This window comes from Lissotriton helveticus, chromosome 9 (genome assembly GCF_964261635.1).
Source record: "Lissotriton helveticus chromosome 9, aLisHel1.1, whole genome shotgun sequence".
Lineage (NCBI taxonomy): Eukaryota > Metazoa > Chordata > Amphibia > Caudata > Salamandridae > Lissotriton > Lissotriton helveticus.
Window position 1 is genome coordinate 217,413,878 of NC_136070.1, and position 16,122 is coordinate 217,429,999.

Sequence of the window (16,122 nt, forward strand, 5' to 3'; positions counted from 1 at the left end):
CTAGCTGTAAGAAAGTATGTCTGACGTACTCCAGCCAGGCTATTCTCTTTACATAGTCCAGGGTCATAACATCGTGTAAAATAGCATGGTTGAGGGTTAATTCATCATTTAGACAGGTCTTTAACCAAAATAATAAAGGAGCCAGTCTAGGTTTATCGGTAACGTAGTCTAGGCCCACCTCCCCATGAATAGAAAAGGTAGGGGTAGACTGAGGGACAGAGAGAAGACGTATCAGGAACTTGTTTTCCACTGTTTGTATTGCGTCCTGAGAAACGTACCCCCACAGTGGAGACCCATACATAACAACAGATATACACTTAGAATTGTAAATTTTTTAAAGTGCCTCCATGGGCCTGGCCCCTAACCTGTTTGCAAATCCTAGAAGGGCTGAGGAGGCTCTCGCCAGAGATAAACTCTTGATCTTAATTTGAGGTCCCCATGAGCCCTTGTCATCAAAACTAACCCCGAGATAAGGAAAAACTGTCACCCTGGACACTGCCTCACCCTTACAGAAGAAGGATATAGGCTTACCCCTATTTCTCTGGCGGCCCACCACCATCGTGTGCGACTTCTTCGCGTTATTTTTTAAATCAAGATGGTCCATCAAGGCGCCAAATGATGCCAATAAACGCTGAAGGCCCAGCCCAGTGCGAGCTATCAGGACTGCATCGTCCGCTTAAAGGAGAGCCGGGATGTTAACTTCTCCTACACACGGGACGTCCCCCTCCAGTGCCTCAAGATGTTTACCCAGAACATTTATATAGATGGTAAAGAGGAGGGGTGCCAGGATGCAGCCCTGGCGGACTCCTCTCTCTGATTTAAAACGATCAGTGCACCGGCCTTCCTTCGTAACTCGCACTGTGGCAAACAGGTCCTGGTGCAGTGATGCCATGAAATTCAGAAGTGAGTTGTCAATCCCAGACACCAATACGATTTCCCATAGTTTTGACCTGTTCACCAAGTCGAATGCCGAGGAGAGGTCCATGAAGGCCAAGAACAAGGACCCCTCCTTGGCAACCGTATACTTGGATATTAACAGGTGAAGGTTGGAACACTGGTCCAAGGTACCTCTTTTTGCCCTGAAACCATACTGGATATTTGATAAGCCCCCACACCCCTCGATGTTGCCTCTAAGTTCTTAATTGCAGAGTCTAGGGGGGAAATGGGCCTATAACACCCTGGGTCATTGCGTTGGCCCTTTTTGAAAATGGGCACGATGATTGAGGTGGACCAACTACAAGGGAAAATATTTTTGTTTGCAGCTGTAAAAACGTGGGTTAAAACCCCTGCCCAGAATTTAGGGGAGTACCTGTAGAAGTCAGCCGGGACCCCGTCTGGCCCCGGAGCTTTCTTCTTAGAGGTCTCCAAGATAGCTCTCTCTACCTCGGCTTGGTTAAAAGTTAGGGGAGCGCACTCCAAGGCCGTCCATGGCTTTTTGGGGGCGCCATGCTCGTTGTCACCATATACCTCTCTAAAGTGGCTAATCCACTTTTCGTCTGGAACAACACAATCCAAGACCGTGTTGTCCACATCTGAAAAGAGGGGTTGGTTAACTATGGCCCAAAACTGAGAGCTGTCGCGAAGTATGTCAGTAGACATCAATTTTTCCCAGGCCAAATTTTTTATGACCTTTTTCCTCTCATTGATTATTGCCTTATATTCCTTTCTCAACGAGGCTACCGCTAACCTGTCTCTCGGGGAGGTTTTTAGGGTTGCCATTAACGCCTTATGGGCTTTAGAGCATTTTGTGTCAAACCATCTGTGTTTCTTATTCTCCATCTGAGATGGCTTGGCCATCAATGCTCCCGAGATTTGGACACAAATACACTCGAATGCCCCCATGATCTGTAGGGCAGAAGCGCAAGGGTCCTGGCAAGTTGTTACATACCCCTCAATGGTGGGAAATAAGTCATCCATAAAGTTCCCCGGTGCTACGTTGGCCCATTTGTGTCTTCTTCCTTGATCTACAGGGCATAGGGCAGGCCCCGGAATGTAAGGGCGAGGTTTAAATCCCATGTGGTCTTCCCAGAGTAACTTAAGCAAGACCCGGTTGTGGTCACTATAGGTTGAGACTATAGCGTTGTAGAACACAGCCCTATGTAATATGCCCGGGGTCAAGAAGATATAATCCAGGATGGTACCGGGGTCAGAACCTTTAAACGTGACAGTTCTTATCCCTCCCTCTGAGATACTGGCTTCATACAAGTTATGATTGGCAAGCAACTCCTCAAGGGCCTCCCCCGACTTAGTGTGCTCAAAATGGGGGGTCCCTGTGCCTAGCCGACCCTCCTGTTCACCTAAAAAACACGGGTCACCACATGGATGAACGTTAAAATCTCCTAATAAAATAAATTCAAAATTAGTGTAACTTTTGTTTTGACTGAGTATAGTAAGAGCGTGGTCCAGGGCACCTATATGGTCGTTTCCATTGGCCCTATCCCAAGAATTATAAAAATGTAATAATAAAATTTTGCAGCTATGTGATACTGCCCATTCTACGATAAGTAAGGTTGGTGATCCACTTGGGATCATCTTAAAGGTGCCCTTGAGATTCAGTGAGAATAAGAGGAATAAGCCTCCCTTTGGTCTTCCAGCTGTGCTCGGTACAGCTGGAATTGCAAATGTGGTGAAACCATCCAGCCAGAAGTTTGGGGAGGTATCCCAAGTTTCTTGGCACGCTATGATGTCATGGCTGCTGATGTACCCAGTCCAGGCAGCATCAGCCCTCTTCGATCTGGAGCCAGCTATGTTCCAACTGACCAGTTTGCAAAGCCCGTGATCAACAGGGGAGATGGTACTAACACTGTCGGACAGTGGAATGGTTGACTGTCAATCAATTTCCTCGATGTCAGATAGGGGAGAAAAACGGTTTCTCAGGGGTAGCCCATCAATCTCCTTACTTTGGTGTGTAGATTGTTTAATTGGGACAGTCAGGATAAGGTCCCACCTTGGTTTAGAGTGTGTGTAATGTGTGTAACCCACTTGCCCTATCGTACTGACTTCATTGTTTGGGCACCTTCTTACTTGCGCTGAGTAGTTAGGCCAAGTTTGAGTCATAGGTGGTGGATAGAAGAACCCCACGGGGATTGGTCTCATCTGATCTCCTCCCCTAACATCAGAGCCGTACCAGAATAGTCTATCGGCCATGTCAGGGCTGTCAAAATTGATAACAACACAGTCCCCCTGTACTAACTTTGGTCGTTTCCCGCTCCAGCCCACCCTGTTAGCGAATATGATCCTGTCAGCCACTCGAGTCCCACCGCTACTGGCTTCTGCACACCAAGACTTAGCCTTAATTATTAAGTCAGCCGCTGATTCTGTCGTTCCCTCTGCTAATGGAGGTACGCCTACGAAGATGGCCACCAGTGGCGCAGCCACCGGGGGTAAATCAAGAATCAAATTACTTCCCCTGGCCCTCTTGCTCGGGCCTGGATTGGGTGGGTTAAGTGGATGACTAACACTCACTTGATATCCTGCCCTGTGGCGTCCTGCACCTGCGGCTGTATTAGCGCTATGAGGATTTCCTTCACCCTCCATGGTTACAGGCGACCCAGAGCTACAATTGGACGTTGGATTTTTTGGGGACATTTAAGTTTTGGACATTGGTTGGGGTTACGGAGAGGGGTGGGTTAGGTGTTGTTGTGGGATTTTTTACATAATTTATTTTTGTTAGGGGATTAAATTATCTATATTTATACTTTACATACAATGTGGTTAATGTTTTGTGGGTGGGGTTACTGTTTTACGTCACACTGTTTCCTTGCTGGTGCAGGGCCACAGCCAGTGTTTGGTTTAAATAATTGGATGCATTTGTAAGACACAAACAGATAGATGCAGTACCCCTCATTAAGTGACTTGTCTGACTAGTACGGTCAGTCTCTCCTACTAGTCCATTATTATACCTCCCCCAAACATCTTTTCTTTTCTTACCTGTGATTGATGTTTAAGTTAGGCACAGCAATGGCTGCATGACGATGCAGGTTGGGTTTCGGAAGAGAATGCAGAACCAGATGCCATTGTTGAGGTGGTATTAGTAGTAGACACTGGCAGTAGCATTTACAAAAAATGAATAAGAGTCAGTCAGACGTGTGTGAGAGACTCTGGAAGGAGTAGTAGAGCGAAGTAAATAAAACATAATGGTTGCGGGGATAGCCAAGTACAACAAGTTACAAAATCATTGTTTCTGAGTCGCTCAACTAGGCCTACACTAGACATAAGCATAACCTTTAGTGCTGTGTGTAATAGCATGAACGATGACAATCGAATCAATGCCGGCAATTAATAATGATTGATTAGGTTCCTTTGTAAAAAAAGTTAACTCGCAAAAATACTTATGGGTGGGCAAGCAGAAGAAGATCTTCCCCCTGCCTTGAAATTGAATTAGTGTTGCTTTTGTCACGTCCGTCCCAGCAAGCGTGTGATCAATTATTAGTGTACATTTAATGTAGTCACACCTCAATAAATCACACAGCCCAGGGGAAGAGGGTTAGGGTTTGATAAATGGTTTGGAAGGGGGCTTTTGGGAAAGGTTTGACAAAGAAAAACATGGATAAACAACAAAAAAAAGCACAATATTTGTAGACTATAGGGGACATATTATCAAGAAAGGGCGATACATTATTGCCGCTTTTATTTGCAGGAAAATGCAGCTAAAGCGGCGATATTGGGCTTGATAATATGCCCTTATGAATTCCCATATAAGCCCAGGTTCTGGTGTTAACCTGGGCTTCTATGGGAATTCACAAGGGCATATTATCAAACCCATTATCACTGATTTAGCGGCAGTTACCTGCCGATAAAAGCGGCTATAATGTATCGCCCTTTCTTGATAATATGGCCCTAAGTGTGTTAACTTGCCTGTCTGCCGTCATAGAGAGAGACACAGATTACATAAAGTTTGTGTTCTGTTGTACCGGGCTTACTTTTAAAGATAGCAAAGAACATTTTAAAATAGCTGTAGGGACGAATTATAACCTATAAACAGAGAGCAAAAAGAATTATATTATTAATAATAACAACACACAGTATTAATGACTGAAGACAAAAAATGAACCACATTGCTTCAAAGATGTAGAAAGTTGATACTGTTACTGTGTTATCCTGATCAAATGGGTAGTTGAATCTCAGCATTCCTCTTGGTCCTCAGTCCCTTCCATGGATGCTCCGTCCATCAGTTTTGGGTGATTCCACTGCCTGCCTGGCATATGTAGATTCATTGGGAAGGTAAGTGTGCGTTGTTTTTTCAAGTATAGCACAGTGTAAAATTTGGCCTGTAAGTGTAAATGGAAAAACAAATGGGAAATTGAAAAATCAATGAATGAAATAAATGCATTAGTTACGGAGGAGTGCAACAAGACAGAGAAGAGAACACTTTTAGACTGAGGTGGCATGGATAGATACATCATGTCTGTCTACTCTGTTTATTATTACAGCATTTTTTAAGCTACACCAACAAGGCGGAGCATGCCCATGTTACTGGGCTGTAACCAAACCTCCATTTAGCTGTAATTTTGACAAAGCCCGACAAAGCACATATACAGCAACCCATCATTTCCAAAATTAAGTGAATAAATCAATGCACCGCTGTCAGTCATACCACTGCACTCGGCTCCACCACTATACGGACATGTAGGTCTGCTGTGGTTCTTGTTGACTAGTGTTTACCTTCTATGGCACTTCATGAAATGCAGTTATTCCATCAATCATTTCCGATCCTAAGTACTGACTGACTGCGAAGAGTATATGTGGTCATCATGATCTCATGGTATCCAATGGATAGCCCTGCAATAGAGTGCAATTTTTATTAAACAACACGTCTGTTTATAGCGCCATTTACCAGAAACAGTTACAGGAGGACACATTATATACAGCAACATAGCATTTTCAAAGTAAGTAACTAATTCAACACACAGCTGTCAGTCATACCTCCACTAGTACACTCGTGACTACTCAACTCCACCACTACCCAGACATGTAGGTCTGCTGTGGTTGTTGGCTTATTTACCTTTTATGCCACTTGAATTGAAATGCCCAGAGTTATTCCATCAATCATCTCTGATCCAACTAACTGACTGCAAAGATAGTATAGTCATCATCATGGTGTTGTACGTGTTGGCCAACTCCAACTCAGTCTGTAGTTTTCCATATTATAAATTGCAACGCATATCGCATTATCTGCCTGCAATAGTAGGAGTACAATTTGGTTATTAAACAAGAAGAAGGGAAACATTGACTGTCACTTGAGTCACTTTTGGTTTATAGATTAATTACTAGCACAGTTCAACTTCATTCATGCATAACATCATCAACATCAACACAAAAAACAGCAATCCGTCTGAGTCTGCATACAATACATGCCATCATTACCTGTCTTGCTCTTCTCTTTGGCTGTGAGATGCCTAGTTCTTTCTGACAGGTGTTTTTTTTTTACAGAGTCAGTGTCCTCATTATTTATTACTGCACATTCATTTTGAGTGTTAGTCGCTGTTTCGGTTTTCTTAAGCATCCGTGGCACTTTGTTGCAATTGAAGTTGGTTCACATGGTCAGTGCTGTGAGATGGGGCGTGGCCTTGGTAGCAGTCATTGGTCAATTGAGTTTGCTCTTCGGAGCGTCTCTTGTCTTTCACTGCTGTAGCCTAGTTCTGGCAGTGATGAGTTTCGGCTCCGAAACAAAAGGAGGATAACTATAGTCACATGCCACTTCTTCTGGAGGGACTGTTAGAGGCAACATTTCTTGTACTATTCTCCATCCAATGTCTGGCTTGAGGGAAATGTATTTAGGGTGAGTCAGGAAGATGGAGCAGGACTCTGAGGAGTGGGCAGTAAAATGCACAGAGGTGCAACTCCAATAGGGAAATAAAAAGAGAAGACAGTGGTAATGGATTTGTTGTAATTTGATTTGAAGCAGAAAAAGACAGAAAAAACACAACTAAAGGAAGGGAGAAAGTAATTTGAAAGCCTAGTTGTCAGGGAAGAGGAGCTCGTCCTCAAACTCTGGTGGTTTGCACAGAAGTAGTCAGTTACACATAGGAGCAAAGCCTTATGCGTGACCCACCGGGTACTGTTTATGCCTGGGTACTCTACAGAATTGGGTGAGTCCACATCAACGTATCGCTGCTGCTCTACTGAAGTTCCACAGGGGCAATAATTCACATTAGCTCACTGTGGGATCTCACCACTTGTATTAAGTTTCAATGTTTTTAGAAGTCCTCAACGCCACTGTGTTCACTGCACATGAGTAAAGATAATAAATCAGGGTCACCACAAAGACCGTATCTACTTTTGTTATGTACCATATCACCCTGAATGATGCCAACGTTTTGTCTCCCCTTACAGGTAGATCCAGGTCCAAACAGGTACACTGATAAGTAGACACTTTTCCTGTGATAAAATTCAATACCGCTAATTCTAGGTGTAGATAGTCTAACCTTTCTGGTCCTGAAGAATCGCAAGTAGAATGAACTTAAAGCGAGAAACATGTTGACCTACACTTTTCAACAAAGACACCCTAACCCGAGACATTAGACTTGGGCGAGGGTCTGTTTTTACTTAGGGTAGGAGACCCCCAGAATAAAGTTTGTCCTTCTAGGTACTCCGAACCCTATTTTAAGCACCTTCCTACATATACAAAGCTCTGGCCCCACACCTGCACTTCACCATACGGCTGTTGGATAAAAGATCTCTGATAAAGTGCCCCTATTATAGGGAGCCCGTTGGGTATTGCACCGCCAACCCGACGAGGAGTAGCCCAAATTATGAAGCATGACACCTGAAAGGGTGTGTAAGGGCATTACAATCCAACATATGGATTCCCAACTCTAAACCCTTACCGGGGCACAATTGGTTCTCAAACCCTGGCACTAGAGGAACAGCATTTTCCTATTGTTTTTAATATTTACACTGGGGCCTTTTTATGCTGGACCTCCCTCTCCCTTGAGAGAGGAAAAAGCCCCCTAGTCCCTATTTCTGTATTCAGACTCAAGCACGGCTAAACCCGTGGGACCTGTTTTCGGTGGGTAAGATTTCCCCCTCCCTTGACAATCTGATTCCACTACATTTGAGTGGATATCTCCTATTGAGTTTTTTATTTTAGCAGCCCAAACTTGACCCTTCCAACCAAGCAATGGAAGGCCAGGGTCTAAGTTATGGAGAGGACCAAGCAGCAGAAATACTAAGGACCCCCTCAATTCTGGGAATTGACAGTGATGACGCTATGGGAAGTCAATCAGAAGATTGGCAAACGTAATCAACTATGAAGAGGGAATGGGTCAAAATCAACCTACATGGTGCTTTAATGACCGAATAACTGAGGGCCAATATTTCACCAAATGGCCTCATTGTTAAGAACTTCCCCAGAATATTTTGGGAAGATGGCCTACTCAAGACAGAATGGTCACAGATATCATGGAAGTGCCCAAGGGACCGCCTCATATTGATATTCAACACAGTCAAAAGACTGACTGATGAATTGTTGACCCGGATCCAAATAGCAGAGAGCACACTTAAGAGTGTGGTACCAGGCCCCAGTTTCAAATCCAACCTAAATTGCGGAACATAAGGAGTACCTTATGGAGCAAAAAGATGTGAAACTCCAGAAAGACATCAAACACTTCGACAAGGAAAAGGTATACCTGTATCTTAAAGCAGACTTTGTACCACCCGGAATGGGTAACTTCTCGGATACTAGCTCTAATTCCACCAGAAGGTGGCTCTAGTAACAGCGACTTCAGTGTGGAAAACTGGAAGCGTAACCAGCCGAGGAGGGGAAGTAGGCAAGGATACAACACCTATCCCCCACCTCATTATCAGGGACCAGCGTTTTGGCAATACCCAATGTTTCTCCAAGGCCAACCTCAATTTGGACCCCCATACATGAGCCAGCCTTTGTTAGGCAGAGGTTGGGGCAGAGGGCGCGGGCAAAGAAGAGGAAACCAACAGGAAAAGAGGGTACAATGGGAGGAGCCACAACAGTGGGTAATGGAAACCAGGATTCACACCAAAAAGAGAACCTAGTGGCTAACCTGTCACCCAGACAACTGACCGAAACAGAAGAAGAGGTACTACAGAAAAGTCTGGGATTTGTTTTGTGGACAACTTCAAACAAGTATGCTAATTACACCACTTTTTCCGCAAAGTACATCTGAAAGCATTCTGTGACAGTAAAGACTTCCTACCAGAAGATGACTCAGGTTTGCACAACCCCTCGACCTTCACCCCCAACAATGGAATGGTACCGAACAAAGTGATAACCTATGAACAGGCTGTCCTTAATAAGGGGGAAAGCAATCACTGACTCTAGGCACTTCAGCAACATCTCGAAGAAAGAAATGATGGGAATAGAATCTTTAGCCAACGACCCCACTATCAGTGTGAAACAAGTTGATAAGGGCGGGGCGTCGGTCATAATGGCCACCTCTGACTATGACACAGAATGTCTGAGGCAATTGAGCAATAGGAAGTACTACACCCCTATTTCCAGGAGCCTATAGAGCGTCTGACAATCAATCAATCAACAATATTTGTATAGCGCGCTACTCACCCAGTAGGGTCTCAAGGCGCTAGGGGGGGGTTTGTTACTGCTCGAAAAGCCAGGTCTTGAGTTGTTTCCTGAAGAAGAGGTGGTCCTGGGTCAGCCGTAGGTGGAGGGGGAGGGAGTTCCATGTCTTGCCACCAGGTAGGAGAAGGATCTTCCTCCAGCGGTAGCTCTGCGAATGCGTGGTACGGTGGTGAGGGCGAGGCTGGCCGATCGTAGCTGGCGGGTGGGTGTGTAGAAAGTGAGGCGGTTGCTGAGGTACTTCGGGCCCATGTCATGGAGAGCCTTGTGTGCGTAGGTGAGGAGTCTGAACGTGATCCTCTTGTTGACGGGGAGCCAGTGCAGGTCTCTCAGGTGGGTAGAGATGTGGCTGTGGCGAGGGATGTCCAGGATGAGTCGTGCGGAGGCGTTCTGTATGCGCTGGAGTCTTTTCTGTAGTTTGGCAGTGGTTCCCGCGTAGAGGGTGTTCCCGTAGTCCAGTCGGCTGGTGACGAGTGCCTGGGTGACTGTCTTCCTGGTTTCGGTGGGGATCCATCAGAAGATCTTACGGAGCATGCGCAAGATGTTGAAGCATGATGACGATACGGCGTTGACTTGTCTGGTCATCGAGAGGGAGGAGTCCAGGATGAATCCCAGGTTTCGTGCGTGGTCCGTTGGCTTGGGGGTGGTGCCCAGGGCAGGGGGCCACCAGGAGTCGTCCCAGGCGGAGGGCGATGATCCCAGGATGAGGACTTCCGTCTTGTCTGAGTTCAGTTTCAGGCGGCTGTTCTTCATCCACTCTGCGATGTCTTTCATCCCTTCGTGTAGGCTGGCTCTGGCGGTGGCGGGGTTGTTGGTGAGGGAGAGGATCAGCTGGGTGTCGTTGGCGTAGGAGATGATGTTAAGGTTGTGTTGGCGTGTGATGGCTGCGAGGGGCCTCATGTAGATGTTGAAGAGGGTGGGGCTGAGTGAGAATCCTTGTGGTACGCCGCAGATGACTTTGGTGGCCATGGATCTCAACGGGGGTGGCGGACTCTCTGGGTTCTTCCGGCGAGGAGCGAGATGACCAATTCCAGTGCCTTCTCTTGGATACCGATGTTGCTGAGGCGTTGTACTAGGGTGCGGTGGCAGACAGTGTCGAATGCTGCAGAGAGGTCCAGGAGGATGAGGGCCGCTGTTTCCCCGTTGTCGAGCAGGGATCTGATGTCGTCGGTGGCTGCGATGAGGGCGGTCTCGGTGCTGTGGTTGGCTCGGAAGCCGGACTGCGAAGGGTCGAGGGAACCGTTTGTCTCGAGGAAGGCGGCGAGCTGTTAGTTGACGGTCTTCTCGATGACTTTGGCAGGAAAAGGGAGGAGAGAGATAGGGCGGAAGTTCTTGAGGTCGGTGGGGTCCGGTGTTGGTTTCTTCAGGGGGGCGCTGAGCTCGGCGTGCTTCCAGCTCTCCGGGAAGGTGGCGGTGTTGAAGGAGAGGTTGATGATGTCCGGTAGTTGGGGTGCGATGACGGAGTCGGCCTTGTTGAAGACGTGGTGGGGGCAGGGGTCGGTTGGATGATCCGGAGTGGATGGTTCTCATCGTGCGGGTGGTGTCTTCAGTGCTGACCGGGGTCCAGTTGCAGAGGGTGGTGGTGGGGGACGTTGGTTTGGTGGTTGGGTGCATGGTCTGTGCGCTGAAGCTGTTGTGTATGTCGGCGATCTTGCGGTGGCAGAAGGTGGCGAGTGAGTCGCAGAGGTCTTGCGAGGGTGTCATGTCGTTGTTTCTGGCGTTGGGGTTGGAGAACTCTTTGACGATGCTGAAGAGTTCCTTGCTGTTGTGGGTGTTGTTGTCCAGTCGTTCTTTGAATGTTGTCCTTTTGGTGGTGCGGATCAGCTGGTGGAGTTTGCGGGTGGCGTTCTTGAGGGCAGTCATGTTTTCTGTGTTTGGTTGTGGCGCCAGGCTTTTTCAAGGGTGTGGCAGTTTTTCTTGGATGTTTTGAGTTCATCGGTGAACCAGGAGGCTTTCTTGCTGCCGGGTCTGCTGGGGGGGTTCTTCAGTGGTGCGAGGTCATCGGCGCAGTTGGTGATCCACTGCGTGAAGGTGCGGGCTGCTTCGTTGGGGTCCGTTGCGCTGGCGGGAGGGTTCTGGCTGAGGGAGGTGGTGAGCTGGTCGGCGGTGATCTTGCTCCAGCTCCTGCGAGGAACCTGTTGCGGGTGGTGGTGGGTCATGGTTTTTCTGAAGCTGAAGTGGACGCAGCTGTGATCTGTCCAATGAAGTCCGGGGGGGGTGGCTGACACAAACCATCACAGGCCTGGTTGACTCTGCAGAGCACCAAGGGTCGTTAAGCAAGAAGGAGGCCTCCTTCCTCATTAAAAAAGAACCCAAGACCCCCTATTTCTATATATTACCAAAGATCCATAAGGGGGTCACTCCAGTGCATGGTCGTCCAATCGTATCTGGAATTGACTCTATTTTAGAACCTTTGTCACAATTTTGTGATCATTTCCTGCAGCCATTGGTGAAACGTATGCCATCATACATACAAGACACACAGACCCTGCGCTTACATGACCAGTTCCAACAAACAAATGGGATTGATTTCCTCATCACTCTAGAGGTGGAAGCCCTCCATACCAACATCCCCCAGAGAGCAACCCTAGATGTGATTGAGGAAGATCTCAACTCAGGTACTTGGGAATCATTAACACCACCCAGTTTAATCATGGAATGTGCCACACTGGCGGTGACGGAGAACTTTTTTGAGTTCAGGGTTCAGCTTTACCACCAGACACAAGGTACTTCCATGGGAAGTACCTTCGCACCCAGTGTGCCTGGCTTTATCTGGCTGCCTTTCAGGGACAACACTTCCTTCATGATTCAAACCCATACCGCCACAATATACGGGTATGAAAGCGCTTCATTGACGACATCCTGATTTTTTTGGACAGGGAACTCCGAAACCTATGGTACCCTTTTCAAGTGGATTAACAACCTGAACCAATACTTGAAATTTCCCATCACCGCATCTCCCACCCAGATTGCCTTCCTGGACCTCACTATAAAAATTGAAGGGGGACATCTGACGACAACCATGCACAGAAAGAGCACTGATTGCAATAGCCTCCTACTCTTTAGCAGCCACCACCCCAAAGCACTTAAAGAAAACTTATCCTTTGGGCAGTTTCTGAGGGTAAGGAGAAATTGTAGCACAGTGAAAGAATAAAAGTCTGAATCAACGATCCTTGCTAAGAACCTGACTGCAAGAGATTACCCACCAAGGAGCATTGCACTCTCGAGGAGGAGAGCAAGAAATAATAAGAGGGAAGGCCTGCTAGAACACAGAAAAAAACGTAACTGAGACTCTGACCTGTGTAACTACCTTTACACCAGCTTCCAAGCGACTAACAAAAGCAATAAAAAACACTGGAACATACTGAACACAGGCTCCATGAACCTGGATCCACCACGTTTCGTATTCAAACGCTCAAAGAACATCAAAGACATGCTTATCCACACTAGACCTAAGGTGAAGACAACTAATCAACAGGGAATTCTGTGGCACCTACCAGCGGTGAAAGGTCACTACCCATGTAGTACATGCACTGCTTGCACCTTTACTTCTGTACAGAAGACCATCTCACTCAACAACACGTTCATATGGGAGACGAGGTCTCATACTAATTGCAATACATCCAATTGCATATATTTGATTGCATGCCCCTGCAATCTTTACTACGTAGGGATGACGACCCGCCCAATCAAATTACGCATATCAGAACACCGAAGTAATTTTCGATGTCATGAAAATGTGTGCCCACTACCTTGAAGAAAATCACACACCAGACTCTTTGAAATGGGTAATTCTGGAATCATCCCCTAAAGTATCCAAAATAAGCCTTTTTGCGAAAGAGCAGAGGTGGATACATCGATTATCCACAAATGACAAGGGGCTGAATGAAGATATACCATGAAGCTCAATTAGAATCTGACTGACCAGGGTATTTACGCTGGTTATGTTGACATGATCCTCAGCACACCATTAATTTCCATCATAATTATGGGTGAGTGCCCTGAATGCATTAGGTTCCCATAAAACAACATCACAGGAAATCTATAGATTAGAATCTCCATTTCACTTACATGCAGGATAAAAAACATTCACTCGCTCTAATAACCTGGGTTTAAATGAAGCAGCCACCCCACTTTAAAATGGCTGCCAGATTAGACAAGAGGAGCCCTACTGTGATGTGGAGTGTCCAGAGACTGCTAAATATACCCACCTATCACAGAATAACGGTAAGATTCCCTGATAAACCACATAAAAATGGGGGGCAGGTTATTCATGGCAACACGCACATTACACTGTAAACACCATACATCACAGGTAATTTTTGTGCTTAAAAGGCACACACACCACTCCAATATGGCCACCAAATACAAGGCCTTGACTGTTTGGGTGGTTTACCACCATGTCATGCTCGCTCCACCCCCAGTCACATGACAAAGCAAGGGGATAAAATCTCTGTAGCCATCAACCTCCCCACCTCCCAGACCCGGTGGAGTGGGTAGGTCGTGGACGAGCGCAGAACGCATAACGGTGAGTAACTTTAGGTGACATGCTGTGATTACAACAATGTAAACGATAGAATCGGTCTCGCGCTGGTGGTGGGACATTTTATGAGCACATGACAGCTTTACCTTTCAGGGGGAGCGCGATTTCAAATACAATGACCGGTAGAACTAATCCGGCTTAGGCGGCAAGTCCCTTACTTCAACAGGAACAAGCCCCGTAGTCCGGCATAGGTGGTAAGACTTTTAATTCAACACAAGCACACCCCTCAGCCATATAAGCATCACAATAACAAGCTCACTCCCCCATTTTTATGAAACGCGAGGTACAGTGCATTAACTTAACAGTAGCTGCCAGGCAGTGGTTTCAAACACCATGACCGATAGAACTAGACTGACATAGGCTGTCAGACTTTGCATTCAACACGAACATGCCCCGTAGCCGAAACAGCTTAACAATGAACGCACCACTATCACTTAAAGAGCGCAAGGCACAGATTATTAACTCGGAAGGAACTACACTGCGGTGGCTTCACTATCCATGGGGGGAGTAGGCTTCCAAATACGAACGCACTCATATCTCTTAAAGAGCGCGAGGCACAGATAACTATCTCTGCAGGAGCTGCGAGTCGGCGGCTTCACGGTCCACGGTGGGTGTAGGGATTCAAGTACGATGACCGCTCAAGATCCCCGACTAAAAAAAACAGAACAGCTACGAGCGCGCTCAGGTGGAACACGGGACACTTGATTCAACTCTGTGTGTTCAAGGTAGATGGGAGAGTAAAGATTCCGGCTACAGCTACCGGTTAGCGATCAACAGAAGAAACCAATGCATACACTAAAAATGCAAATGTTTTCACATATTTTAATGTAAATATGCACACCAAAAGGCAAGGCCCAAGTCCAGGAGTATCATATGTATAAGAAGGATTGAGTGAGTGAGCCTTACAATAAATAAAAGAACGCTGGAGATGGCTACCTGATAACAGTAGGTAATGTTGGAGACATTCTACGTAACAAATAAAATAATGTTGGAGCCATTTGCTTTTATTTTTATTTCTCCTTTTAAGTCAGTTGCACATAGGAGCAAAGCCTTATGCGTGACCCACCGGGTACTGTTGATGCCTGGGTACTCAACAGAATTGGGTGAGTCCACATCAATGCATCGCTGCTGCACTACTGAAGTTCCACAGAGGCAATAATTCACATTAGCTCACTGTGGGATCTCACCACTTGTGTTAAGTTTCAACATTTTTAGAAGTCCTCAACGCCACTGCGTTCACTGCACATGAGTATAGATAATAAGTCAGGGTCACCACAAAGACCGTATCTACTTTTGTTATGTACCATATTAGCCTGAATGATGCCACTATTTTTTCTCCCCTTACAGGTTGATCCAGGTCCAAACAGGTACACTAATAAGTAGACACTTTTCCTGTGATAACATTTAATACCACTAATTCTACGTGGAGATAGTCTAACCTTTCCAGTCCTGAAGAATCGCAAGTAGAATGAACTTAAAGCGAGAATCATGTTGACCTACACTTTTCAACAAAGACACCCTAACCCGAGACATTAGACTTGGGTGAGTGCCTTGTTGTCTGTTTTTACTTAAGGTAGGAGACCCCCAGAATAAAGTTTGTCCTTCTAGGTACTCCGAACCCTAATTTAAGCACCTTACTAAATCTACACAGTTCTTTTCTCCACACCCGCACTTCACCATACATCTGTTGGATAAAAGATCTCCGATAAAGTTCCCCTATTATAGGGATCCCATTGGGTATTGCACCGCCGACCCGACGAGGAGCAGCCCAAATGATGTAGCATGACACCTGAAAGGGTATGTGAGGGCATTACAATCCAACATATGGATTCCAAACTCTAAACCCCTGCCGGGGCACAGTTGGTTCCGGTCTACCTGACTCTAAAACCTTGGCACTAGAGGAACAGCATAATCCTATTTTTTTAACTTTTTGAATATTCGCACGGAAGTAGGTCATGTAACCCACTAGTTACATCATCTTAGTCGCTCTCCTCTTCCTGATGTGATTCACGTATTTTTTAGTCCG